Source organism: Phyllostomus hastatus, unplaced genomic scaffold, assembly GCF_019186645.2.
Source record: "Phyllostomus hastatus isolate PE091 unplaced genomic scaffold, TTU_PhHast_1.1 phas_scaffold_501, whole genome shotgun sequence".
NCBI lineage: Eukaryota > Metazoa > Chordata > Mammalia > Chiroptera > Phyllostomidae > Phyllostomus > Phyllostomus hastatus.
This window is the reverse complement of record NW_025334033.1, coordinates 41,573,821-41,593,842: the sequence shown is the minus strand read 5'-3', so window position 1 is coordinate 41,593,842 and position 20,022 is coordinate 41,573,821. Positions and strand designations below refer to the sequence as shown.

General features: G+C 38.1%; 1 protein-coding gene across 3 annotated transcripts in view; it reads right to left on the bottom strand.

Moving 5' to 3' along the window:
* SYT16 (synaptotagmin 16) overlaps nucleotides 1-20,022 on the bottom strand; it is a 207,721-nt gene that overhangs the window by 65,029 nt on the left and 122,670 nt on the right. The window lies entirely within an intron of this gene.

The window sequence follows — 20,022 nt, the reverse complement described above, 5'->3', positions numbered from 1 at the left end:
ATGGGAAGGTCAAGTAGAGTTAAACTCCCAACATAATATTGAGCACGCAAAATCATGACACCGCAGGCACCAAAGGACAGTGATCAGTGAAATGTCACTTCTGAGAGTATTACTACAGTGCAACTAAGTCTGGATTGAAATACAATGAATGGCAAGCTCATACTTCAATCTAAAAGGATAACAGTATAGTGAGAGAAGAATATTACATATTTTTAACAGCCTGTGACACATTAGCAGCAACCAATCAGAACAGCCTCTGGATGTAAAGGTTCTTATACCCATCCCTGCCTGGTAAACCTAGACCTAGAGCCACAAACAAGAAAACAAGCTCTCTTTCCACCTCAGAGCACAATCCCCTTTATTGGCTCTGCTTTTGAGGTGATTAAAGCCATTTCTCTTTCCTGGTCCCACATCAATATTACTAGGTCTACATTCATTCTGAAAACACTGCTATTAGAGATGCAACATGGCCAAGGCCGAATGGGATGTGAAGCCATATACTGTATCTTATAGATGAAGTCACAGGAACCAGGGGAGGAAACGGAAAAAGATGCTCAACCGGCTCTGAGGGAACTTCTCCCCATTTTTCCCACACAGTTTTTAATGAAATAACCTACCAGCTAATTTCAGGAAAAGATGAGTTTAAGAAAAAGAGCATTGAAAGGATAGAGAAATTAGTATTACAAATGATAAAAGAGGAAATACACAATGAAGACATCACCATCATGAACAATGTTTTTGGACAACACAGAGAATTTAAATATGTAAAATATTTTACCACATACCTGAATAAATATATTTTACTCTCTGGTAGATGAGAAGACAAAAATGTAGTAGAAAATATAAATATGACTAATAGCTACATGTACATCAAATGTCATCCCTTAGAAGCAGAAAAAACACTTTATTTTCAAGTGTCAATAAAGTGTTTATAATGAATCATACATCCCAGTCCTTAAGGAAAACCTAAACTATTACTAGAAGGAAAAAAAGTTACTCATTTATTCAGCAAGTATTATCTGAGCACCTACTATAAGCCAAGTTGTGCAATGGTTCTGGCATTATAGTAGTAAACAAGACAGATAGGAAGTCTACCTCCACAGAGCTTAGAGACAAGAAAGGAAGAAAAGACTGGGTAATTACAATACAGTCTGAAATATACTTTGATGTGGGAAAAACATGAATCAGGGAAGATCCCCACCAATTCATGTGAGACATTAGGAAAAGGGGCAATTTGCTAATCAAACAAAAGAACAGGGACAAAGAATTCCTCCAAAATGTCAAGGTGCATATGTTACATGACATGTAATAATTTATCCCAAATCATATAAAAAGGAAAAGCTACTCAATTCGTTTTATGAAGACAACAAAATGTAATAAATTTGGAGAATCATCACACATAAACAAATGAGGTTTACCTCAAGAATTCAAGGATAGGTTGATAATACTAATTAATATAGTACTTCAGATATAATTTGATGCAATGGGAAAAATATAATTTTTGTTTCCTCTTAAAAAGGATGTGCAAGTGACTCTAGCAAGGCTACAGAATACAAGGTTAACACATGAAAATCAGCTGCTTTCCTATGTAGCCACAACATACCATTGGAATTTAAAATTAAAAACACAATACAATTTATATTTGCACTCAAAAAAGTGAAATGCTTAGGTGTAAGTATTTCACTAGAAGCACAATTCACAGAAGAAAAATGAAAAATTGGATTTCATTAAGAAATAAACACATCTGCTCTGCTAAAGACACTATAAAGAGAATAAAAGACAAGTCACAGATTGGGAGAAGATATTTACAAAAGACATATCTGATAACAGATTTTATCCAAAATATACAAAGAATTAGTAAAACAATAAGTGAATGACCAGATTAAAGATATGTAAAAGATATGGACAGACATCTCACCAAAGAAGCTATACAGGTGACAAATAAACAAGGAAAAAAGTGCTAAAAAATGGAAAAGAAAGAGAAAATGCTTAACATCATATATCATCAGGGAACTCATTGAAATGAGACACCGCCATACACAGAGCCACACAGTGAAAACTGAGATCACTGACAGCTCCGCATATGGAGCCACAGGAACTTTCGTTCATCATCAGTGGAAATGCAAAATTCTATGGCCACTGGAAGAGAGTTTGGCAGCTTCTTACAAAAGCTAAACCACCAAGAATTTTCCAAAATGAATCAACAGCAAACCACTGATCCAAGTTTAAATAACACAGACCCAGATAAACTAAATGTACCCACAAACACATCCCAGAGTCAAACTGCTGAAAAACAAGGTTAAAAGAAATCTTGAAAGCAGTCAGAGGAAAAAAAAACACATTATATACATGGGAATAGAAATAAGAATTATGGCAGATTCTTTGTGAAAAACTATGTACCATAGACAATTGAAATGACATCTTTAAAGTGCTGAAAGAGAAAGAAAACTATTAATCAATGAAAATACCTCCCAGATGGAAATAAAGAACAAAACTGACAGTGATGGGGGGGTAGGGTAACGGGGGAAAGAAGGGAAAGAAGCAAATCAAAGAACATGTACAAAGTACCATGGACAAAGACAATGGGGTGGGGAGGATTGGACGTGGGAGGTGGGGGTGGATAGGGCAGGGGAGAGTAATGGAGAAAAAATAAGGACAACTGTAACTGAACAATAAACAAACAAACAAACAAATTTTAAAAAGAAAATATCTCCCAAAAATGAAATAGAAATATAGACATTTTCAAACAAAGACAGAATTCATTTGCAGCACCCCTGTACTATAAGTTCTTCAGAGTACAGAACTATAATACAGATGGAAACCTAAATAAAGAAATAAAGTAATAGAAATGACATAAGTAAAGGTTAAGTTTAAAAATTCATTTTCTTATTCCTAAATTTTCAAAAAAGGTAACTGCCTAAAGCAAAAATAGTAGTAATGAATGGGGCATATTTTAGAGTGTATGTCAGAGTAAAATGTGTGATGATAACAAAGGATAGAAAGAATTAGAATATATTGTTGTAAGGTTCTCATGCTACACATGAAGTAATAAAATATTTAAATTATAACAATCAAAAATATTAATCACAATTCTTTGTGGATTTAAAATATTTGCAGAAGTAAAAGGTATGACAACAAAAACAAAAAACTACAGAGGTGAATATATACAATTAAAATGTAGTTTCAGTTGCTGGGTTGGTACATACAAGAACCAACCAATGAGTGCATAAACAAGTGGAACAACAAGTTGATCTCCCTCTCTCCTTTGTTCTCTCTCCCCCCCCTTCTTCTCCCTCTCTAAAATCAGTAAGTATATTAAGCTGTCTTAAGACTTTCTAGTGGACTTCCGGCCAAGATGGAGGCGTAGGTGGATACACTGTGCCTCCTTGCACAACCAAAATTAAGGATAACAAAAATTTAGAAACAAAAGAACAACCAGAACAGACAGAAAATTGAACTGTACAGAAGTCCCACAACCATTCATCCAGACCGGTAAGAGGGGTGGCGGAGTCAGAGGCTGGTGGAGAGGGGTCTCGGCAGGTAAAAAGGTGGCTGGCAGACCTGGGAGCACAGGGTGCAGCAGCTGTTGGAAGCTCCCAAGTGCACAGGTGGCAGCTAGCAGACCCCGGGCGTGGGGAGACAACAAGCAGACCCAGTGAGGCACACAGGCAGCAGGCTGTCCGCAATCACACATTCGCACAGATAAATCAGGTAAAAATAGGCAGCAAGACAGACCGCGCAAGCCAGGGACCCAGTGCTGGGAAATAAAGCCTAAAAGCACCGATGGAAAACACTTGTGGGGGCTGAGGCGCTTGTGGGGGCTGAGGCACTGGGAGAGACTCCCAGCCTCACAGGAGAGTTCGCTGGAGAGACCCACAGGGTCCTAGAATGTGCACAAGCCTACCTACATGGGAATTAGCACCAGAAAGGCCCAGTTTGCTTGGGGGAAGCAGCAGAAGGGACTGAAATCTGACAGAGAGTGGAGCAAGAGCCATTGTTCCATCTCGGACCCCGCCCCCACATATAGTGTCACAACCCAGTGACTGGGATGCCCGCCCTGGTGAATACCTAAGGCTCTGCCTCTCATACGTAATAGGCGTGACAAGACCAAAAAAAAAAAAAAATGACCCAAACAGAACAGATCAAAGTTCCACAGCAAATACAACTAAGCAACCAAGAGATAACCAACCTATCAGATGCACAGTTCAAAGCACTGGTGATCAGGATGCTCACAGAATTGGTTGAATTTGGTCACAAATTAGATGAAAAAATGAAGGCTACAATAAGTGAAATGAACTAAAAATGCACAGGGAACCAATAATGATGGAATGAAAGCTGGGTCTCACATCAATGGAGTGGACCAGAAGGAAGAAAAAAACATACAATCAGAAAAGAAACAAGAATTTTAAAAACTGAGGAGAGGCTTAGGAACCTCCAGGACATCTTTAAATGTTCCAATATCCAAATTATAGGGGTACCAGAAGGAGAAGAGGAAGAGCAACAAGTGGAAAACTTATTTGAACAAATAATAAAGGAGAACTTCCCCATTCTGGCAAAGGAAATAAACTTCCAGGAAGTTCAGGAAGCTCAAAGAGTCCCAAAGAAGTTGGACCCAAAGAGGAACACAGCAAGGCACATTATAATTACATTACCCAAGGTAAAAATGAAGGAGAGAATTCTAGAAGCAGTAAGAGATAAGGGGACAGTCACCTACAAAGGAGTTCCCATCAAACTGTCAGCTGATTTCTCAAAAAAGACCTTGCAGGCAAGAAGGGGCTGGAAAGAAGTATTCCAACTCATGAAAGGCAAGGACCTAAATCCCAGATTGCTCTATCCAGCAATGCTTTCATTTAGAATGGGAGGGCAGATAAAGCATTTCTCAGATAAGGTCAAGTTCAAGGAGTTCATCATCACCAAGCCCTTATTTTATGAAATGTTAAAGGGACTTATCTAAGAAAAAGAAGATAAAAAATATGAACAGTAAAAAGACAGCAAACTCAGTTATTAACAAGCACATCTAAAACAAAAGCAAACGAAGCAAACAAAACAGGAACAGAACCATAGAAATGGAGATCACCTGGAGGGTTAGCAACAGGGGAGTGGGAGGAAGAGAGAGGGGGAGAAGGTGCAGAGAATAAGTAGCATCAATGGTAGGGAGGAAAGAGACAGAGGGAGGGCACGAATACCGTGGGAAATGGAGAAGCTAAAGAACTTATGACACATGGACATGAACTAAAGGGGGGAAATGTGGGTGGGAGGGCATGTGCAGGGTAGAGGGGAATGAAGGGGGGGAATGGGACAACTGTAGTAGCATAATCAATAAAATATATTTAAAAATAATAATAAATAATAATGGGTAGATCACCATCTCAACCACAGTGGGAAGTTTCAGTTTAGCAACAGAAAAAGGGAATAATGAGCCAATGTAAGAAAAGACCAAGATAATATAAATGCAAAATAAAAAGGAATAAAGGAGAATTAGCAGACTAAATTTAAAAAAAATACTTTCTAGTCAGTGGGAAATGTATAAAGCAGGGGGTAGGAGGGAGCTGTATGGGGGGGAGGTAGGAGTGTTTCAGTTTGTACTCAAATTAGGCTCCTCAAGAAAGAAAAACTAAATAAATTACAAAGACTGGGATACCTTTGGAGACAAACTGATCTACCTATTGCTCTGTTTGTACTGATACTAGCATGATGTGAAGATTAAGTTATCTGTAAGTCATTTGTTCTTATTTAAAAAGTTGGTTAGATATTAAACGGTTGTTCAAAATGAAAAAATACCCATAAGTATAAAATTTAAATAAATTAAGTTAAATTAAAATGTTACAAAGTCTTTGCATTGTTCAGGAAGTGATAAAATTTAGAGTAGGCTAACAATAAAAAGTTAATAATGAATATTATAATTTCTAGTGTAAGCACCTAAAAATGTATATGTTACTAAAAAGCTAATTTAAAAAATAGACTAATGCCCCTGGCTGGCGTAGCTCAGTGGATTGAGCGCGGGCTGCAAACCAAAGCATTTCAGGTTCGATTCCCAGTCAGGGCACATGCCTGGGTTGCAGGGTTCCACGGCCCCCAGCAACCGCACATTGATGTTTCTCTCTCTCTCTCTCTCTTTCTCCCTCCCTTCCCTCTCTAAAAATAAATAAATAAAATCTTAAAAAAAAAAACAGAAAAAATAGACTAATGCAAGTAGTTGATTAATTCAAAAGTCAATAAATGAAATAATGAAACAAACAAAAAACAGGATGGATAGAGCAAACAAACAATAAAATGCCTTAAACCCACTTATATCAGTAACTACATTAAATGTAAATAAACTGAACACTCCACTTAAACTGTAAGTATTGTCATACAAGAGAAAAGTAAAAAAAAAAAAAACCAAGGGCTGCTTTAAATTATATAAAACAGAAAAGAAAAAAATCTAGTTACTAACTTTAAATAGTAACCAAAACTAATATGCTACAGTTTTATTTTTTAGATATTTATTTATTTATTTATTTATTTTGAGAGAGAGAGAAGTATCATTGTGAGAGAGAAACATTGATTGGTTGCCTTCCATATGCACCCTGACCAGGGACTGAATCTGCAACCTAGATATGTACCCTGACCAGTAACTGAACCCTTCTGGTATATGGAACGATGCTCCAACCAAATGAGGCACAGTGGCCAGGGCTGATACACTTTTATTAATGTCAGAATAAACTTTAAGACAAGAAGTATTATTCAAAATAAGGAAAGTATTTTATAATAATCAAGTGTTTTTTAATAGGGAGAGTAAACAACTCTAACTAATATAACTTCAAATTATATAAAGAAAAATAGAAAAATCTGTAATCATGTTTAAAGATTTTAATACTCCTCTCTCTAAAACAAATATAACAAATTGAAAATAAATCATATTATATAAAAATTTAACATGTGACCAAATTGTCCTAATATAGATAATACATATAAACACACACTTTAATGGTATGCATTCTTTTCAAATTGTAATGGGATATTTACCAAAAATGGACTATATATTGTGCCAATAAAGCAAGCAACTCAAATTTCAAATTTCAAAGGATTCAAATTACAAGAGTGTATTCTTTGACCACCGGGCAACTAAGCTAGAAATCGATAAACAAACTTGAAACAAATTAGAAAATATGTTGAGCATAACTATAATGAAAATACAACATATTATTAAGTCTGTAGGCAGCAACTAAAGCAGTGTTTTTAAGGAAACCTAACTTTAAATATATACATTAGAAAAGCTTTACATCAGAAAAGATCTGACAGGAGAACCTGAAAGGTCCATTATATATTAAAGAAATTTAATCAATTATTTAATTTCTTTCCCCAGAGAAAATTCCTGTTTCAGATAGCTTCCCTGGTGAAATATGCTCAGCTGTAAAAGGGAAATAATACCAACCTTATGTGATAAGAGAATAGAAAAACACATTGTCTACATCATGTGCTGAGGCAAGAATAACCTCAATAGTAAAACCTGAAAAGGATGGTATAAGAAAAGAAGATGACAGGCCAGTAACTTTCCTGAACAAAGATACAGAAGCCATAATCAAGACATTTGAAATTCAAATCCCTTGATATATAAGAAGAATAACACATCATAACCAAGTAGGATTTATAATAAGAATATAAAGTTAAACACTTGAAAATCAACCAATATAATCCACTCTGTAACAGAATAAAAGAGAGAAAAAGTCATAGGTGCATTTCAATAAGTGCAGAAGAAGTATATAATAGAAGTTATATGTTCCATTCCCAAATACACTAGGAATACAAAGAAAATCCCTTAATCTATGTTGATAGACGTTAGAGTTGTGGTCACCTTAGGAAACAGGTATACGGAATCGTCTGGGGTCTCTAGCTTAATGTGGGTGGTAATTACAAGAGTGGAAATATAAATTCAAGCTATACACTTAAGACTGCTGCACATCATTCAATATAATTTATACCTCAATAAAAAATAAATAAAATGGCGAAAGAAAAAAACAATAACTTATGTATTAGGACAAGATTTGACCAAGAGCTAATGGACTAGATATGGCATGCCTGAAACAGACTGACAGGCAGAAGAACATAATAAACGCTAAAGGAAACTCTACAACCTTACAAAAATCAATGGGGAAGGAAGAAGAAATTGCTCAACCAATGGTACTTTGAAAAATATGGTCCATCAGAAAAATCTCCAGGTGAGAACTTCACCTTACACCATATACCTAGATGAACTACTAAGGGATTAAAGGTTAAATATAAAACCACCCCGCCTCCCAACACCTACTGTCCCTGAGGGCAAAAACGCTGAAAGAAAATGTAGCGGCATGTTCAATGGACAGCCTTCATTTGGTCAATGTTCACTAAGAAGCTCCCAAAGGCCAGGCGCTACTGTAAGTGCTTAGCATACAGCACACGCTAAATATTCACAAATAGGAAGTAACAATGATGGGAAAACAGAAGCCCAAAGAGTCCAAGTAATTTGCCCTAGGGTCCTGCAGGAAGTAATAGGTTGGAGCAGAATTCAAATCCAGATTTCTCTGGCTCGTTCTTGCCATGGCAGCATGCTGTTTCAGAGTGACACCTTAGAAAATAGTACTGCATATAAAATTGAGTTGCGATTATATTCTTGCCTTTTGGAGACATTCTGAACATTATGGAACAGTAGCCTCCCACAAGTAACAAACTGACACTATATAATAGCGCGTTTGGTAAGATTTTTGTAAAATATTGCTAATGCTTAAGAGTTTTGAGTTATTAGCAGGGGGTGGATTAAGAAGAAAACCCCCAACAAACAATAAAATCACTGGAAGGGCACCAACATGGACTGTTAGTAGGTACAGGGTTTCTGTTTTCTAAAATCACACAGTTCACACTCCAAGAAAGAATAAAATGTGGCCTCTCATGAGTGTAACCCGCCACAACTATTATTTTTCTCAAACCACCTGCATTTGAGAATTTAGGACTCAAGATTCCAGCGAAGACACGTTAGTCGCATCCGTGTACATTTCCAAACCAGCGGTCACCGCCAAGGGGCGCAAGCTGCACGTACCAGCGCTGGCGACACGGGTTCCGGATCCGCGCCGTGATCACCGTCCGCCCGGTGATCATGCTCCGCACCGAACCTGTCAGGACCAAATTTCCAGCTCAGTTAGAGATGTCCAGCTTGGTCCTGAGAGGTTTTTGATGCCCACTGGGAATTTTAGTGCAGCTTGGTGGAGGTTCCGCATGCCTGAACAAAGACGCGCTCCGGATGGACACGGCCCAACACGAGCAAGGCTGGGGTCCGCGGTATCGTCCGCGGTATCGTCCGCGGTATCGTCCGTGGTATCGTCCGCGGTATCGTCCGCGGTATCGCGATATCGTATCGTCTGTGGTATCTGCCGAGAGCGGCTGGTGAGAACAAATTGCAGAGGGAGGAGTGAAAATATGGAAGCTTTTGGGGAGGTGAAGGGGAATTGCCATTATTTCCTGCCCTCCTCTCCCCTTGGAAAATTAGGAAAACTTTGAAATTGAACCTTCCAAATTCAATTCAACATTTTCCAGGTGAATACATGGGTAAATTTAGGAACTCCCCAACGATCTGTAAAAGAATAAAAATTTAAAAATAAAAGAGAAAGGTGCTATGGTTGTAGCCCTTCTATAAAAGATATGAAGTGATGGGGATTATTTATGTGTGTGTGTGTATGTGTGTATATATATATATATATATACACATACACACATGAGGTCATATGTTAATATACTTTTACCTATCTACTAGAGAAGGTGAAAAAAACTTCTTTAAGAAAATAAAATCAGTGAAAATTGTAAAAGGCTTCAAGTTCCCTGAACTTCTTTCCAACCCACTAAAATAAAAGTCACAAAATAAAGAAATCTTCAGAATTCAAAATAAGCCTAAGAATTTCCAGGCCAGTTTTTCCAGGAACATTTAAATGCGACATATGAAATGACCCAGATAAAACTGTCTGCCTTGGCTAATCCAAGTGTATCTCTAACTAATAAGTTAAGGGGAAAAGTGAAAAAAAATCCTTAATTAAAAAAAAACAATTCTCTTTATCAGTTCCCATAGCAACCATCACCAATGTTTGTTTGTTAATTTCTTTTTTTGGTTATAGCATTATTTTTTTATTTGTTATTAAATTAATTTGGTCTTGTTGGCTAGTAAAAGTATATAGATTTCAAGTGTACAATTCTATGATACATCATCTGTACATTGTCTTGTGTGCCCACCAGCCAGTCAAACCTCCTTCCATCACCAAGGTTTCAAACACAGCAATAAAAGTCTTTGATGGCATTATGATCAGGCCACCACTTAGAATAGGTTGTTGGATCAGCAATGTTAAATTATGCCATTGGAAGCTCACCTTCTTCAGGGACCCCAGGAAAGACACACGGTGTCCCCTCCACTGGGCACACTCCTACAGAGTGGTACAGACGACTTCCCATGACCCTCCTCTAGCTACTGCCAGGTTACAAATTCAGCTAGCAAAAAAGACTTACTGTGTTTGCAAATGTGTCACGTGAAGAAGGAAATATCTGGGAGTCCAGAGCATTCCTCTGATTCTAGGCCAATCTTCAATTTACAAACAACAACAAAAAAGGAGTAGGGATATTTTATAAAAAGATAGTATCTGTTACATATCTAACTCTATGCCTGGTTTGGGGCAGGTTCTCACATTTAATAGATATTGCTACCCCATGTTACAGATGAGATAAGAAGAGAGAGGGGACGAGAAGGAGAGGAAGAGAAACATCGATCCTTTGCCTCTCGCATGCCCCCAGCCAAGGACCTGGCCTACAACCCTGGGGTATGTGCCCTGACTGGCAAACGAACTGGCAACCTTTCAGTTTGGAGGATGACATCCAAATCCAGTGAGCCATACCAGTCAGGGTAAGAGACGCCTCTTTATGTCAAGTAATTTGTCAATGCTCACTCAGCAAGAAAGTAGTTGTCACATACAAGTTTCACTGTGATAATTCAAAAAATAGAACTGATTTGTTCCTGAGGAAAAGGGTATAAGATCTTTTAATTTGTGGGTTTTTTCCATGTTCTCAGCTTCTTTTAAGTAATAATCACGTGCTAATTCTAGCCCTAGCTGGTGAAGCTCAGTGGATTGAGCGCGGGCTGCAAACCAAAGTGTCGCAGGTTCGATTCCCAGTCAGGGTACGTGCCTGGGTTGCAGGCCATAACCCCCAGCAACCGCACATTGATGTTTCTCTCACTCTATCTCTCTCCCTTCCCTCTCTAAAAATAAATAAATAAAATATTTTTAAAAAGAAAGAAAGAATCACGTGCTAATTCTGTTTGTTAAAATCTAAGCTTTAAAAAAGTATTTTGTAGTGCAACAGTATTATTTCTTCTGTTAAAGTTTTAGCCTATTTCTTTCAAATACCTTGTGAAAAGTGAAGAAAAGCTACAGTTCTTCCATTTCAACAGCTTATATTTTCTCTTATTACAAATCTAAACACATCTCATGGCAAATTCAGTTACTCATTTTGTGAATGCCATCAGAATAAACTGAAAACAAAATACCAAAAAAAAGTATTAATTCATTTATTTGACAAATATTTAGGTCTTTCCACCATGAGGCAAGTAGTTCTAGATGCAGGGGATACACCATTAAAGAAATGAATGGAAATGCCTGCCCTCATAGAGACAGACAGACAAGTAAGTAAAGGGGGTCAAATAGTGTAAGCGGTGTAGAGAGAGAAAAAATGCCATAGTAAGGGAATGGGATGGCATAGTAAAGGGATGAGATCTCATAGTAAGAGTAGAGGGAGGTATAGGTTAAATTCACATGATCAGGGAGGCCTCTGAGAAGGGCCATTTGAGCAAAGATCTGAGGGAAGTATGAGAGCCAATGTGGGAGACATCTGGAGGACTGGCATTCGAGTCAGAGGAGACAGCTTGTGCAAAAATCCTGAAGCAGGAGCACAGCTAGTGTTTTGGAAGAAGATCCAAAGCAGCCAGAGTTGCTGAAGCAGAGTGAGCAAGAGAGAAAGCAGTAGTAAGAAGTAAGGGAGGCAGCAGCATGGGGCTAGATTGCTGTGGACTTTGTACCACTTGAAGGGGCTCTGGCTTGAACTCTAAATGAGATGGAAACAACAGGGTGGGGCAAAAACAGGTTTACTGATGTGAGTACGAAAAACACAGTTTATTCTTGCATTATTATTTATTAATTATTGCATTATGCTCCATACAAACAGCTGTAAACCTACTTTTGCCCCACCCTGTATTGAGAGCAAAGGTATGACGCACTCTAACTTACGTTTTAGAAAGAACACTTAAAAAAAGGGAAGGAAGGAATGGTGACTCCAAGATTTTTGTCCTGAGAAGCTAGAAGGATAAAGCTACAATTTAGAAATAGGTAAGATTGTGGAAAGTGCAAGATATTCAGGGAGCATAAATCCAGATTTGGACATATTAAATTTGAGCTGTCCAATACACATCTAAGTGCAAGCAAGCACTTAGATAATTCAAGAGTAGGTTGTAGACTCATTAACATATGAATGCTATTTAAAACCTTGAGGAGTTCCAGCCAAGATGGAGGCATAGGTAGAAACTCTTTGCTTTCTTGCATCACCAAAAGGATAACAACCCCTTTAAAAACAATTAACAACCAGAACTGCCAGAATAGCAATCTCCATGGAACTCTGACAACCAAGGAGTTAAACATTCATCCAGACAGGTGGGAGGGGCAGATATGGGGAGACGGACAGCCTAGCAGATGGAAAGGACCCATAGCAAGGTGGCGGCCTGGATGTGCAGGTTAGGAGGGAATGGCTCACCAGGAAACTAAAGACTAAAAACCTTTAGCTGTAAATACTGTGGAGGATGAGAAGGTGGGAGAAACTCCCAGTCTCACAAGAGAGCTCATTGGAATGTAGGGCTAGAGCTCAGTGAGCTAGCAGCATTGTTCCCGTTTCTCCCCTCCCCCACAGAGAGCACCACAACCCGGCTAAGAAGGTTGCCCCTCCCTGATGAATACCTAAGTCCCCACCCCCTAACAACATCACAGGTGTGCAGTGACAAAGAAATATAACCCAAATGAAAAAAACAGGTCAAAACTCCAGAAAAAGAGCTAAGCAGCAAGGAGATAGACAACCTATCTGATGCATAGTTCAAAACACTGGTAATCAGGATGCTCACAGAACTGATTGAACTTGGTCACAGAATGAAGGAAGAAATGAAGTCTACGCAAAGTGAAATAAAGCAAAATATACAGTGAACCAACAGCGAAGGGAAGGAAATTGGGGCTCAAATCCGTGGTTTGGAATAAAAGGAAGAAATAAACATCCAACCAGAACAAAATGAAGAAACAAGAATTCAGAGAAATGAGGAGTGGCTTCAGAGCCTCTGGGACAACTTGAAGCACTCCAACATCCAAATCATAGAGGTGCCAGAAGGAGAAGAAGAAGAGCAAGAAATTGAAAACTTATTTGAACAAATAACAACAGAGAACTTTCCCGGTCTAGTGAAGGAAATAGACTTCCAGGAAATCCAGGAAGCTCAAAGAGTCCCAAAGAAATGGAACTCAAGGAGGAACACACCAAGGCACATCATAATTAAGTTACCCAAGATTAAAGATAAGGAGATAATCTTAAAAGCAGCAAGAGGAAAAGAGAGACAGTTACCTACAAAGGAGTTCCCATAAGACTATCAGCTGGTTTCTCAAAAGAAACCTTGCAGGCAAGAAGGGGCTGGAAAGAAGTATTTAAAGTCATGAAAGGCAAGGACCTACATCCAAGATTACTCTCACTAGCAAAGCTCTCCATTTAGAATGGAAGGGTAGACAGCAATTCCACTGCTAGGATTATATCCTAAGAACCCTGAAACACCAATCCAAAAGAACCTATGCACCCCAATGTTCACAGCAGCACAACTTATAATAGCCAAGTGTTGGGAGCAACCTAGGTGCCCATCAGTAAATGAATGGATCAAAAAACTAGGGTACATTTACACAATGGAATTCTATGCAGCAGAAAGAAAGAAGGAGCTCCTACCCTTTGCAATAGCATGGATGGAACTGGAAAGCATTATGCTAAGTGAAATAAGCCAGGCAGTGAAAGAGAAATACCATATGATCTCACCTTTAACAGGAACCTAGTCAACAAAACAAACAAACAAACATGCAAAATATAACCAAAGACACTGAAATAGGGAACAGGCTGACACTGATCAGAGGGGAGAGGGAAGGGAATTTCAGACAAAAAGGGAAAATGTTTACAGGAACAATTATAAAGGACACATGGACAAAAACAAGGCAGGGTGGAAATGGGAAGAAAGTGGGGAGGACTAGGGGAGTGGGCTGGGCTGGGAGTAAAAGGCAGAAAACTGTACTTGAACAACAATATAAATAAATGAATGAATGAATGAATGAATAAATAAATAAATAAATAAATAAAATGGAAGGGTAGAAAAAGTGCTTCCCAGATAAGGTCAAGTTAAAGGAGTTTATCATCAGCAAGCCCTTTATATGAAATGTTAAAGGGACTTATCTAAGAAATAGAAGAAAATCAAAAACTACAAACAATAAAATGACAACAAACTCATAACTATCAACAACTGAACCTAAAAACCAAAAACTAAGCAAACAACTAGAACAGGAACAAAATCATGGAAATTGAGATCATGGGGAGGGTTACCAATGGGGAGAGGGAGATTAGGGGGGAAAGGTACAGGGAAAAAGAAGCCTAAAATAGACAGGGGTAGGTTAAGAATAGTGAAGGACATAGAGAAGCCAAAGAACTTATATGTACAACCCATGGACATAAACTAAGGGGGGGAATGCTGGAGAGTAGGGGGGTACAGGGTGAAGGGGGGATACAGGGGAGAAAAAAATTGTGACAACTCTAATAGCATATTCAATAAAATAGACTTAAAAAAAAAACCATGAGATTTGATTAAATTAAAAGGAGAGGCAAGTCCAAAGGCTCAGAGCCCTGGATGGTGATAACATTTAGAGGTGAGGGAGGTAATAACAATCAAGCAAGGGAGAATAAGAGAAACTGGCCATTCAAGAAGGCGGAAGCATTACCCTGGCTGGTGTGGTTCAGTGGACTGAGTGCTGGCCTGTGACCAAAAGGTTGCTGTTTCAATTCCCAGTCAGGGCACATGCCTGGGTTGCAGTCCAGGTCACCAGTTGGGGATTTGTGAGAGGCAACCAACTGTTTCTCACACATCCATGTTTCTCTCCCTCCCTTACCCTCTTTCTAAAAATAAATATATAAAATCTTTTTTAAAAAAGAAGGAAGAAGCATTTATGTTCCTACACCAAAAGTGTAACCTTTGGATCTGCAAAGAATTATTAATAAAACAGATATTTGATAACTATCAGTTTTCCACAAGTTTTTAAATTCCCACATTTCAAAAATTCCTGACTACAGAACAGGCAAGCTGAAGGAGCCAGCAAGCAAATATTCTTTGGACATGTACCCAGAGTTTTCCATTTTGCCTGACAAAGTTATGCCAGAACCTCAGCAAAGTGTAATAGTCCCCCTAACTTAATCTGGGAAACATTTATTGTAAATCTAACATATGAAAGTCACAGTGCTAAATATAGTGAGGATGGGATGGATACAGGGAAGATTAATACATTGTCCCTATTGTAAGGAGTATATACAGTACAGCATGGACACTCAAGCATCAGAAAAAATGAGGCATTAATGTAGATGAAATTAGAACAGTTTCAGAAACACAACTCGGGGTCAAATACTTACAGTTTGAAAGGAATTCCATTATAATCATGACATAACTATAAATCATAACTCTTGTTGAAATAATTTAAAGACTCAGTTGATAAGCAGCAAAATTTGTGCTAATGCTGAATAATAGTATCTTTCTGGTATATACATTTATACCATCTCTCACATCTTAGCTAAAAATCTCTTGACAAGAAGACACCTCTTGTGAAAATGACTTGGGGCTGTGCCACTGAGGACTGAAATATCATGACTTCATTTCCATAGCTGGAGTGCCGAAGGAGAGTTATTGCTCCCTTGATCTTTCGTCCCTGGTGCATGCTCAGGAGATGTTGCCAGGACCTGTCAACTTGCTCTACGTTGTAATGGTTTTACTACTGCCAAGTTGAGTGAGATGAGCTCATTTACAGCTGCTACACATGGCGATGCTTCAGTAGCCTCTCCTGTACAACAGGAACCCCCTACTTCAATGGCAAAGACAGGATTCATGTTCCTTACCCTATATCTCAGAGAAACAACTAACCACTACAAGTGAGGGCTGACACAGGCAGAGTCACAATTCATTTTCACTTGCCTTTTAAGTCTTCATTAATGCTGGATGGTGAAGGTCAAGGCAAGTCTTAAATACTGTCTTTTTGCCTGTCTTCCAACACAGTGTCAAAAGTTTTAAGCTGGGGTTTGCTTTGGGATGTGCAAGAATAAACACTAAAGCTTGAGTTCCAGCCAGTTGGCAAGCACAGGAATCTTTGACAAATGTAAAGTGAGAAAAAAGAAGATAAAGCTTGTTGTATTGAGTGAGAGTAGGAGCCTGTGGAACCTGGCCAGCCAGTAGGAAGGACCAGCGTGGGCAATAACAAATGCTTCTGCCTATGGAAGAGCCTTCAAAAGGGACATTCCATCTCCATGATCTACCTTGAGGGACACTTCCAACTAGAGATTAGCCTGTGGAGCTGGAAGAAACCCTCTGAGTATCCAACCTGCTGTGCACTTGGTGGGGTCTGTGGACACTTGTGTAGCAGATCCCCAGCTGGTTCACAAGTGTAAATGAGGCCTTCACATATAGAAAGAGGAATAAGGACATTATTTTCCTACCTCTAGGCCTTTTGGGAGAATCACTGTGCAATGCTAACAATTATTTGAAATATTTTAAGCTCCCTCTTTGAATTCCTCTCCTGTGCTTGAGGAATTAGATGGCCAAGAAGCCATAGACACCACCCTGAATTTCCCCAGTGACTGCAGTGACACTAGACATGAAAACCTGAGTGGCTGGCTCCTCTGCCTTCTCAGCCACCAAAATGACAGACTGGCTGCACTGGTTATGTTGTGAGATTAAATGTATAAAAAGCATTCTTCTATTTTCTCATTTTAATGTTTCTGCTGTGTGGATGAATAAAGTGAAGTATGCAAATTATTTGAAAATCCTGGAAGTACTTTTTAAAGACAGTATTCTTTTTAACCAATAAACATTATTTTTACAGCAAAAAAAGTGTTAAGAAACTTGGAAAGTGTTCTTGACTAGATTCTGCCTACAATATGTAATCTATAGTTACTTGTTGGAAATTACTGGCTGGTCCTTTTCCCAAAGGTAATGAAATATAGTGATGACAGCTAAGATTAGGTTTATGTTCATTCATTAAGGCATTCCTGTTTCTCTTTTCATGGTGCTGTGCAAATGTCCTGATACCAAAGAGCCTTCACACTTGAAAGCACAAACCCCTGCCATCAAAGAGCCTACAGACTCATAAAAAAGAAAGTTAAGTACAATATAAAATCTATATTATTGAAAAATACAATATGCTATTGGAACACAGAAGAGGAAGCAACCAACTTCCAGAAAGAGGCAAGGTGGGAAAGAAGTGTGTATATGGGAAATGTGATAGAAGCTAGAGAAAGAAGAGAGGGAAGGCTTTAGTTATGAACTGAATGTTTGTGTCCCCCCCCAAAATTCACAGCTTGAAGTCTTAACCTGCAATGTGTGATATTGGAACTTGTGACATCAGCAATTAAAAAGTTCTTCACCTGGAATAACCTACAAAACCAATAAGGACTCTTGACAAGGTCTCTTGGGTGCTTCCTATGAGAAAGTGCATGCTAGTGGTGATTTTCCTATGAAGTCTGTATTCCCTTTACACTCTACCATTTCAAAATAGATTTCAGGTCTACAGACTCTTTCAGAGTCTAACCAAATCTTTTAATGGACAATTCCTGGATGAATCATTTGTAGAGCAACCAAGAGAAAGGAGCAGTTGCCTTTTAAGACAAAAATATAATTTCCTCATTTTAAAGAAATATGTAAGAGCAAATAAGTCACATGATGGCATGTAAGTAGCTTCCACCTTTGGTGTAATTTCTCAACTTTATTTAAATGACCAATCTAGGATCTGTGGTAGACAGACTCTAAGGTGGTCATCTCCACCTCCATCCCTGCCTCCTAGTGTTCATACATCATTTGATGCCCTCCTCTTCAATACATACAGGACTTTGTCACATCCTTCAGTAGAAAATGATGAATGTGATGAAATGTCATGCCCATGATTACATTACATAATATAAGATTCCTTTTGTCAGTAGGCTCTCCTTTCTAGCTTGATATAGTAAGCAGCCATATTGGGGAAGCACATGTGGCAAGGAAAGATGGGTGGCTTCTAGGAACTACAGGCAGCCTCCCAGAGTAAAGGGTGGCCTCCCAAGCAGGAAGAATGCATTGAGCTGAGAGGTAACAGTTTAAAAGCCAGCACAAATGTAATGCATTTCTTCAATTTTATTTTCTTAGGAGAAAAAACAAATTGCAAATGAACTGGTGCAATGATTGACTCCTGATTGTGTTTTCGCAAGCACTCTCTTATAAACCTAGTAGATTCATTTAGAGTACCATAGATGAACTTTTGGCAGTCTACGAATCCCTGAAATTTCATTATAAAACTGTTTTATATATCATGTATGTATATTTTAAATAAGTAGGTTCATTATGCCGATGAAATTAGAACAAGTTCAGAAACACAACTGGGGGGTCAAATACTTAACAGTTTGAAAGGAATTCCATTATAGTCAATGACATAACTATAAGTCAAAACTCTTGTTGAAATAATTTAAAGACTAGTTAATAGACATAACTTTCATTAAAATTTTAAAGGAGCTTGTAACCCCCTTAAAATTAGGTATCACTGTCCCATGTCCTCACTCATCCATTATTTAAACTCCCTATGAAAAATACAAACAACTCATGGATTCTTTTAACATCTTAAGTACACTATTGGTTATAGTTCTCTTGGCTACAGAGAAAATGAAGCAATTTGAACCCCCTCAAGAAAAAGTGGGCAAGGGCAAGGGAATCTATTCAAGGGGCCTCAAGCCCTGAGGAAATTACCTAGGTGAAGAAAGGGGCTCAAGATAGGACTGTGTCTTTTATACACTTCATCTAAATAAACTCCAGTATTTGTGCTCAAAGGTATATTTACATTGCAGAATTAGTTGTAATACTGAAAATTTTGAAATAAATTAGATGTTCATAAGAATGGATACATTAAATCAATATAAGAATGGATAAATGGTATGTTAATAAATTGGACTACTATATCACCATTAATATAAACCAAATCTACATGTATCTGAATAGTTTAAAAGCATAACAGCAAGTGGGCATAACATTAAGCAAAAACAAGTTGCATAAAAATATATTCAATATCATATCATTTGTGTAAAGTTTTAAAACATGCAAAGTTATGGTACATGTAATTTACAGATACAAATACTTAGAGGAAAAGAACAAAAATACAATGAGAATTATAACCCCAAATTTAGATTTCTTTTACTCCTAGTAAGGAGAGAAGGGCAATAAAACAAAGAGATGTTCTTGGGGAACTCTAATTATGTCTATCCTAGATGGTTTCTTTAAAATAAGCTGAATTAAATGTGGAAAAATGTTAAGATTTGGCAAAGTTAAATTGTGGGTTTGTGGGTGTTTGTTATATTATGCTATATTTTTCTATGTTTTTGAAATGTTTCATATATTTAAAAACTAGGGAATGTAAATGGCACTAAAAAGCCCATTGGCAGTGGCCAGACCACCCCTGAGCAGAATTAACAAGACCTCAAAAGGGAGAGGAACTTGTCACCACATCTCAGAGGTTTTTGTAAGGCTCTTTTTCAGGAACAAGACTCTCCCTCCTCAAAAGTGAATATCGGAAAAGAGTAACAGGGGTGGGAGGAAGGGGATTTACCAAAGAAAGAAGATTTTTAAAAAGGGAAGAAGAGAAGAGGGCAATATTTTTATGGTATTTAAAAAGATAACACACAAACACACTGGTAAGAATC